Here is a 9,026-nt window from a genome sequence, read left to right on the forward strand (position 1 = left end):
CTACTTCTCCGCCATCTTGACTCCTCCCCCTCTTTTTTTTTTTTTAAAGATTTTATTTATTTATTTATTTGTTAGAGAGAGAGAGAGAGAGAACACACAAGCAGACAGAGGCATAGAGAGAAGCAGGCTTCCTGCCGAGCAAGGAGCCTGATGTGGGACTCTGTCCCAGGACCCTGGGTTCATGACCTGAGCTGAAGGCAGCGGCTTAACCAACTGAGCCACCCAGGCATCCCAAGGGTTTGCAAAACTTTTGAATATCTGACAATCCCATAGATAAGAAAATGAGATCTCATGGTAGTTTTAATTTGCATGTATTTGTTTTGAAAATTTTTATAATTTACTTTATTTATTTATTTATTTATTTTTAAGATTTTATTTATTTATTTGACAGAGAGAGATCACAAGCAGGCAGAGAGGCAGGCAGAGAGGAGGAAGCAGGCTCCCTGCTGAGCAGAGACTTGATCCCAGGACTCTGAGATCATGACCTGAGCTGAAGGCAGAGGCCCAATCCACTGAGCCCCCAGGCGCCCCCTATTTATTTATTTTTTTTAAAAAAGATTTTATTTATTTATTTGACAGAGATCACAAGTAGGCAGAGAGGCAGGCAGAGAGAGAGGAGGAAGCAGGCTCCTTGGTGAGCAGAGAGCCTGATGCGGGGCTCGATCCCAGGACCCCTGGGATCATGACCTGAGCTGAAGGCAGAGGCTTTAACCCACTGAGCTACCCAGGTGCCCCTGTTTATTTTATTTAAAAAATTACTTATTATTATTTTTGAGAGAAAGAATGCACGAGAGGGGTAAAGGGCAGAAGGAGAGAGAAAGAGAGAGTCTCAAGCAGGCTCTGTGCTAAGCAGAGGGGCTCCATCCCAGGACCCTGAGATCGTGACTTGAAATGAAATTGAGTCAGATGCATAACCAACTAACCACCCAGGCGCTCTTCTATTTTATTTTATTTTTTTATTTTTTTTTAAAGATTTTATTTTATTTATTTGACAGAGAGAAATCACAAGTGGCAGAGAGGCAGGCAGAGAGAGAGAGAGAGGAGGAAGCAGGCTCCCTGCTGAGCAGAGAGCCCGATGCGGGACTCGATCCCAGGACGCTGAGATCATGACCTGAGCCGAAGGCAGCGGCTTAACCACTGAGCCACCCAGGCGCCCCTCTTCTATTTTATTTTTAACTGAAGCATACTTGACATATAATATCTTATTAGTTTCAGGGATATGGTGTTACATCCACTATTGGGTGCTCACCATGAGAAGTGTAGTTACTCTCTGTTATAAGTTATAATAGCATTGCCCTACTATTACAATATTATTGACTATATTCCCTGTGCTATATTTTTCATCCAGGAAGTTTATTTTATAACTGGAAGTCTGTAACTTTTTTTTAAGGTTTTATTTATTTGAGAGAGAGAGAGAGTGAGAGCATGAAAGCGGAGACGGTCAGGAGAGAAGCAGACTCCCCCTGGAGCTGGGAGCCTGATGGGGGACTCGATCCTGGGACCCTGGGATCATGACCTGAGCCAAAGGCGGTTGCCCAACCAACTAGGCCACCCAGGCGCCCTGGAAGTGTGTAACTTTTAATACCTTCCACCTATTTTTGCCTCCTACCCGACAACTACCAATTTATTTCCTGTATTTATGACTGTTTCTGTCTGTTCTTTTTGTTTTTTTTTTTATGCATTTGTTTTCTAGATTCCATGTATAAGTGAAATCATATGATCCTTGTCTGTCTGACTTATTTCACTTGCATAATAACCCCTAGGTCCATTCATATTGTTGCACATGACAAGATTTCATTCTTTTTATGGTTAAGTAAATGCTAATATATATATAATATATATAAGTAATATAATATATAATATATATATATTTGTTTAATTTGCATTTATTTGATTCCAGGTGAAATATTATTTTCCTCATGTTTTTTGGGCATGTTAGGCAGTTATGTTTCTAGTTCATATCACTTATCCATTTTCCACTGGGAGTTTCATATTTTCCTTCTCTTTTTAAAATTTTATTTTTTATTTTTCTTTAAAGATTTTATTTATTTATTCAACAGAGAGAGTGCATGCACAGGCAGGGGGAGCAGTGGGCAGAGGGAGAGGGAGAAGCAGGCTCTCCTAGGAGCAGGGAGCCCTATATGGGGCTCCATCCCAGGACCCTGAGATCATGACCTGAGCTGATGGCAGACACTTAACCGACTGAGCCACCCAGGTGCCCCTCATGTTTTCCTTCTTATATTATGTTAACTTATTATATTTTTAGGGTATCAGTACTTCGTCTAGGTCTCACTTTGTCATTTGCCTTTTAAGTATTTATGATACTTTACTTTTTCTGTTTCACTTTGATGTTTATTTTATTTTAGTGGCTTTTTTGAGGATTAATTGACATACAATAAACTGTACACATTTAAAGTGTCCAAGTTAGTAAATTTTTGCCTTATGTATACCGCTGCTAAGCCATCGCCACCATCAAGGTAATGAACACGTTCATCACCTCAGAGTATCCTTATGCCCCTTTGTAATCTCTTTCCAGTCCTTTCCTCACACCCTCCCTCTTCCCAGGCAACCACTGGTCTGCTTTCTGTCATTAGTGCTTACTTCGAATTTTGGAGAATTTTATATAAACGGAATTATACAGAATATACTTTTTGGGTAATTAATTATTAAAGAAATACAAATTAAAACCACAAGGAGATACTACCACACACCTATTAGAGAGGTTAAAATTAAAAAGACTGACTGTATACCAAGTGCTGGTGAGAATGAGCAAGTGGAACCTGTACTGATGGTGGGAACAATTCATGACACAAGCATCTTGGGGAACAGTTTGGTACTTCTTTAAAAGTTTAACATTCACCTACCATGTGATCCAGCCATTCCACTCCTAGGTATTTATGTAAAAGAAATGAAAGCATAGGTCCATACAAAGACTTGTATGTGAATGTTCTTAGAAGCTTTATTTGTAAATTACCCCAAACTGGGAACAACCCAAATGTCCATCAACAAATCTGGATAAATAAATTGTGGTACTCATAAATCATAAAGAAGAGAATAGTACTCATGAATCAGAAGAAGAGAACTGTTTATATAGGCAATGATATGGATATGTTTTAAAGTGGTATTTTTTGACATGGAAGTTTAATGTTTTATGCTATATAGTCCGCTTAATTTTATATGAATTTTTCTTTTATTGCCATATTTAGAGTTTCCTGGCTCCCAAACTAAACATTTAGCTATATAATCTTTTTTCTAATTTTTTTGTAAGAGAGAGACTGTACATGTGCATGTGTGAGCAGAGGGGGTGGCGGAGTGGGAAGGGAGAGGGAAAATCCCAAGCAGACTCTACACCCAGCACTGAGCCCAAGGCAGGGCTCCATCCCAGGACCCCGAGATCATGACCTGAGCTGATGGCAGACACTTAACCCACTGAGCCACCCAGCCGCCCCTAACTCTGTAATCTTTTAATACTTTATTTTTCACACTGTTATTTTTAAACCACCTGGAATTAATTTTGGTTTGAGGCATGAGTAGGGAATTGGCATTTAAGTCTTTTGTATGGTTAGCTAGTTTCCAGGATTGCTTGGAATTGTTTAGGCCTGAGTGTTCTGGTTTGTTTCTCATGGGTGGAATTTGGCATCTGTCTCATAAATGTTACACAGAATTAGTGGACATCGTATGTAAAAGGAAACATGTATAATCCTGCTTTCCAATAAAAAAAAAGTCGTAATTTTTACGGCTTTCATTGTGTCACTTGAAGAGATATTTTGACCTAATGGCAACTGTAGTGTAAGTGCTATTTCAGATAATGTTATAAGTATGTACTGTGTTCTCTAAGTATTTCCATTTGTCCATAATTATACACATCATTAGTATAAAATATTTCATCATTTAGAGTTTTCCCACTTTCTTGAAATTTTAAATAACATTGCATTGTACACCTTTGTGCCTTTTTGCTTTTTTTGAATAACTTAACCTTAACAAATGAATAGCTTCCTAGAAGTAATGTTAACTGGATTAAACAAATAGAAGTTCTGTTTCTTTGTTCTTATCTCCAGTTGGCTTTGCAACCGGGTTATGCCAATTTTATGTCGTGGATGGGCACGTTGGAGCCACTGGCATCGCTGCAGAGAATATTTCAATGTGAGATCTATGTATTGTGTCCATTTTATTATATACAAATGAATAAATGAATGCTAATTAGTCAGTCTACATGGCTGACAAAACATACCCTTGAAGCTCTTTTCTTTCCTACCTCATGCTTTGGGCAGCCATGGAGGTGCCCCTCTCAGACCTCCCTTCAAGAGAAGCTGCTGTGAGAGTGTGGTTTGTGGAGAGCCTCCAGCTGCCCTACTTGTAGATCTACAGTAACATTCACTTCAAGGCCTTGTTCTCTGGGGGCTGCTCACAGCCCATGACTATGCTCCATGCTGTACAAGAGCCTGGTGATCTTTTTTATTAAAAAAATATTTAATTTATTTATTTGAGAGAGAGAGCATGTGAGGGGAGAAGGTCAGAGGGAGAAGCAGACTCCCTGTGGAGCTGGGAGCCTGATGCGGGGCTCGATTCTGGAACTCTGGGATCATGACCTGAGCCGATGGCAGTTGCTCAACCGAGCCATCCAGGCGCTGGAGCCTGGTGATCTTTGCCCTGGGTGGGGCTCCTCTGAGGGGGTGAGCCTTGCTTTGAGCCTTTCCATTAGCCTTAGATCTGCGATGTTAAGCTTCTCCTCTCCCATCCTATATCGGACCCTCAGACCCTTGTTGCAGTCTGAAGGTCCTCCTGCCTCCTCCTGCTCCTCACCTTCCTCCGTCACAGGTGTTTCCCCCTCATGAATCTTTTCATGTCTAATTCTGCCTTGACGTCTGCTCTTGGAGGCCCCAAACTGACACAAACCCCGTGGATGAGTGGATAGGGCAGTCATTTGCATAGGATTGATACAAACTCCGGGGTTTATTCAGTGAGTGACAGAGTGATATACAAGAGTAGCTTTGAGATGGGTCATAAATTGGAGCCGCAGAAGGAGGGAACCTCAACCTCTTGTAAGGACACCACAGCCATATTGAATACCTGGAAATGACAGTAGTTCTGGTGTTATACCCCTTTGATGCTCCTTAGTTCGTCTTCTTATAGATTTTCTGCAGGAGTCCTTAGGTTTGTGGACAGGAGGTGGCGAGGTGGTCCTTAAGAGGTCTTTGACACAGCACAGTTTGTACCTGTCGCACATGAATATGGATCTTTCCAGGGAGTTGCAATGCATCTTGCAGCGTCCGGGGTAAGAGCGTGCACAACTTGCCCCACCCCCACCGGCTGCAGAGGAGAGGACAGAAGTGGAACTTGAGGGTAGAAGCAGTCCCAGGACTTCCCAGGGGTCAGGGCCATATAGGAGTGATTGGGGTTTTATTCTGAGTGGGGGGCTTGAGATAGCCAGCAAGTGAGAGGTGAGAAGGCAGGGAAGGGGAGAAAGAACTTGCCTTGACTGTTGGCCTCTGGGAACTCTGAGGAGCTTTCTCTCTGCCAGTCTTTGCAACTTTGCCTCTAGTTAAAGCCTGCACTTTAGCTGTCACCAGTAATGCAGAATGTATGCGTGAAATCGGGGCGTGGGGAGTCAGCTTTCATGTCAGGAAGGAACTTGAACACTTAAAAGTGGGAATTGGGGCTCTTCTTACCCCACAGTCTCCACTTATATGGTGTTTCTGCCTCATATTCTCAGGGAATATGAAACTAAATATCAGTCAACCCAGGACAAAGAAAAAAAAAATGTCCCAATCCTTCCCCAAGGCAATTAAAGGGAAAGTAGTGGTTGCTTACTGACAGGGTATTTGTGCATTCATACACTGCCTGACACCGCGGGCCACCTCCTGGTTAAATCTGAGGGCTTTGTCTCAGCTCTGTTTGCCATCACCTCAGCACTGGCATTTTCTGAGAACCCTCCTCCTCTGGTTTTCTACACAGTGCTGCCTGGCTTTCTGTTTTCTCTCTCTCTGGCTCTGCATGCTGTCTTCACTCCAGGGCTCAAACTGAGCACCTTGTTTGCCATCCTGTGTGAACTTGCCCTCTGAGGGGTCTCTTTGCTCTGCCTGTCCCATTCACAGGAATGGGACCCCTGTGATCTCCTCCCAGGCTCAGTCTCTCCTCCAAGCACTAACCCTGGGGTGATCTTAAAAGAGGAAAATGGCAGAGAGAGATGCCTTCTCAGCATCCTAGGAGTTTAGATACAGGGAGCTCACGTAAAGTGAAAGAAAGGGATTTTGTACCAGGTTGAGGCTGACTCTTGTTTTAGAACAGGAAAAAAGCTTGGGGGACTGGTTTTTGTATAAGGTTGTCGTATATAGGGTGGTGACTGGGTACAGAGTATTGAGGCTGGTGGTGAATGTTGAGAGATCCCCCACCTTAGGGTGCCTCCAAGCCCCAACCTGGTCTGTCTGTCAACAGATCTGCTAGAGCTCCTGGCCCCTAGCCCTCTTCTCTCTTTCTCCATCCATTTTACCTGGAGTTCCCAGGAATCCAAAGGATGCAAAGACCAGGAGCAGGAGCTTCATGGCTGAAGGGGTGGCTTGGGGAGCAGGTGGTGGTTTAATGGAGTCTGGGCCCTCTTTGTGACAAGCTTGGAGCTACTGCCTTTATAGGAGCCACTTGATGCCAGGATACTGGGCAGTGAGCCAGGGAAGAGTTGTTTGCCACCCAGAACAGTCAGATTAGATCATAATGTCTACTAGTCTGGAGTTTTGATTGATTTATTGAGCACCTGTATTCTAGGCTATTGGGAGGGAAAGGGGCAGAATAAAGAGAATATCAGTTCACAGCACCCAGCTTTCAAATTATGCTTTCTAGCCAGTGTTGGCGAGGGTGTGGGGGGAATGAGTACTCTCTTTCACTGTTGCTGAGAGTGCTCATGGGTATTGTTTTGTTTTTGGAGAGCCATTTGGCAATATACATCAGAAGTCCTGAAAAATGCCTCTATTTTACCTCAGGAACGATTCTTGGACTTCTGTTTAATGGAAATAATTGAACAAGTAAGTACACAAAAATGTTTATCTTAACATTGTTTGCCATAGCAGAGAACCAAAAGCAATTTAAATGATGGTAAAACATGAATGCAATTGAATATAGAATATAATCAAACACTGTGCCGTGCTGACACCTACAGCAGAAACTCATTCACTCAGAGAGCGGCTCAGTAAGGACACTCCGACATTCTTCCTGTCTCAGGTAGTGATGTATGAGGTTGCAAGAGACGGGCAACTCAGCTAACAGTGGCTTAACTCATAAGAGTATCTGTTATTTATCCAGCAAGAGGAAGGGGGTGATTTGGTGGTGGTATGAAGTCATTCTTGGATTCTTCTACTCTGCTCTCCTCAACATGTAGATGTGCTGATAACCAGTTTATTCTCTCTTAGCTCCAAATCCACTCTTCTTTGTCTTGCTTGACAATACTGGATTTGGATCCTGGAAAACTGGTCCTGTGTTAGCTTTTGACAATAGAGGGTGTTGGAAGAATACCACAAAATGATAATTCCATTCTGGGTTCCAGTCTTCCATTTTAAATTCAGCCCCGGAGTCCTGTGACTCTCAGACAAGCTCTAGCCTAGCGCAGGCTAGACCCTTTCCACCAGGGGCTGCTCCAGGAGCAGCACTGGCTATGTCCTCACGCAACTGTCTCTCAGCCCATTGACCACCTCTGCAAATCAGCTCTGGCCTGCTTCCTCGGCTGAGTGTCCTTGTCACTGCTCAGGGGCAACTACATCCTCTTTGAAGAGAATGTGTGAGGTGTAGTAATTCTCCTAAGCCCTTAGCTCCCCCACTGGGAATCAGAAGTAGAGAAACATGTTCTTTCTGTAACGTTAATATTGCTGCTACTTCAGGTCTTCAATCATATACCTTTTGTTTTGTTGATTAGGTCACTTAGCAGTTTTTACTTAATTGTCTTTTGTGGGGAGTAAAGCAACAGACCCTTGAAGTAGTTCAACCCAGATGTAGACTTTGTCCATTTCCATACCATGTATATGTTCACCAGTAGGAATAATAGCCATTAACTGATTGGCCCTTATGACTAAATGGAACATTTCCCAGACTGGTCACTGTATCCCTCCTGGGATGTTCTTCTGCTTGATTTAATTAATTAATTAATTAAAAATATTTTATTTATTTATTTGACAGAGATAAAGGGCACAAGTAGGCAGAGTTGTAGGCAGAGGGAAAGGGAGAAGCAGGCTCTCCATTGAGCAGGGAGCCCAATGTGGGACTCCATCCCAAGACCCTGGGATCATGACTTGAGCCAAAGGCAGCCACTTAACTGACCGAGCCACCCAGGTGCCCCTGTTCTTCTAATTTTAACATGACATTTCTCATTTGTCCTATGGGTACATGACTTGCACCCTAGAGGAGTCAGCAACCATTCCAAAATTTCTAGGACTCACCTCGATGTTTCCATAGCTACTCTCAGGAGTGGGTATGAAGGAGGGACTGTCTTGGGGAGGGTAAGAGATATAACCCTCCAAAACCTTAGATATCACCTTATTCGTGGGGAATGGGCAATTAAGCTAAAAACAACAGTATGAAATCCATTAGTCATGCTAGACAAAATTTACCAAGGAAATCACTTTATTATTTTTTTATATAATAAATATTATTATTTATTTTTTTAAAGATTTTATTTATTTATTTGACAGACAGAGATCACAAGTAGGCAGAGAGGCAGGCAGAGAGAGAGAGAGGTGGAGGAAGCAGGCTCTCTTCTCTGCAGAGCAGAGAGCCCAATGCAGGACTCGATCCCAGGACCCTGAGATCATGACCTGAGCTGCAGGCAGAGGCTTTAACCCACTGAGCCCAGGAAATCACTTTAGATGCACGATAGACCAGCCTGAGTTCCTTGGCCTAGGTATCTTAGGGACAATAGAATTCTCTTAACTCTGTTGGGCAGCAGGGGGACATCTTCACATTGGCTAATCCAACATGTTTTGTATTAGGTGATACCAGCTGACTAATTGGGTTAGAATAATAGGTTCCCTGCACAGGAATAGGTA

The sequence above is a fragment of the Mustela nigripes genome, chromosome 7, assembly GCF_022355385.1.
Source record: "Mustela nigripes isolate SB6536 chromosome 7, MUSNIG.SB6536, whole genome shotgun sequence".
NCBI lineage: Eukaryota > Metazoa > Chordata > Mammalia > Carnivora > Mustelidae > Mustela > Mustela nigripes.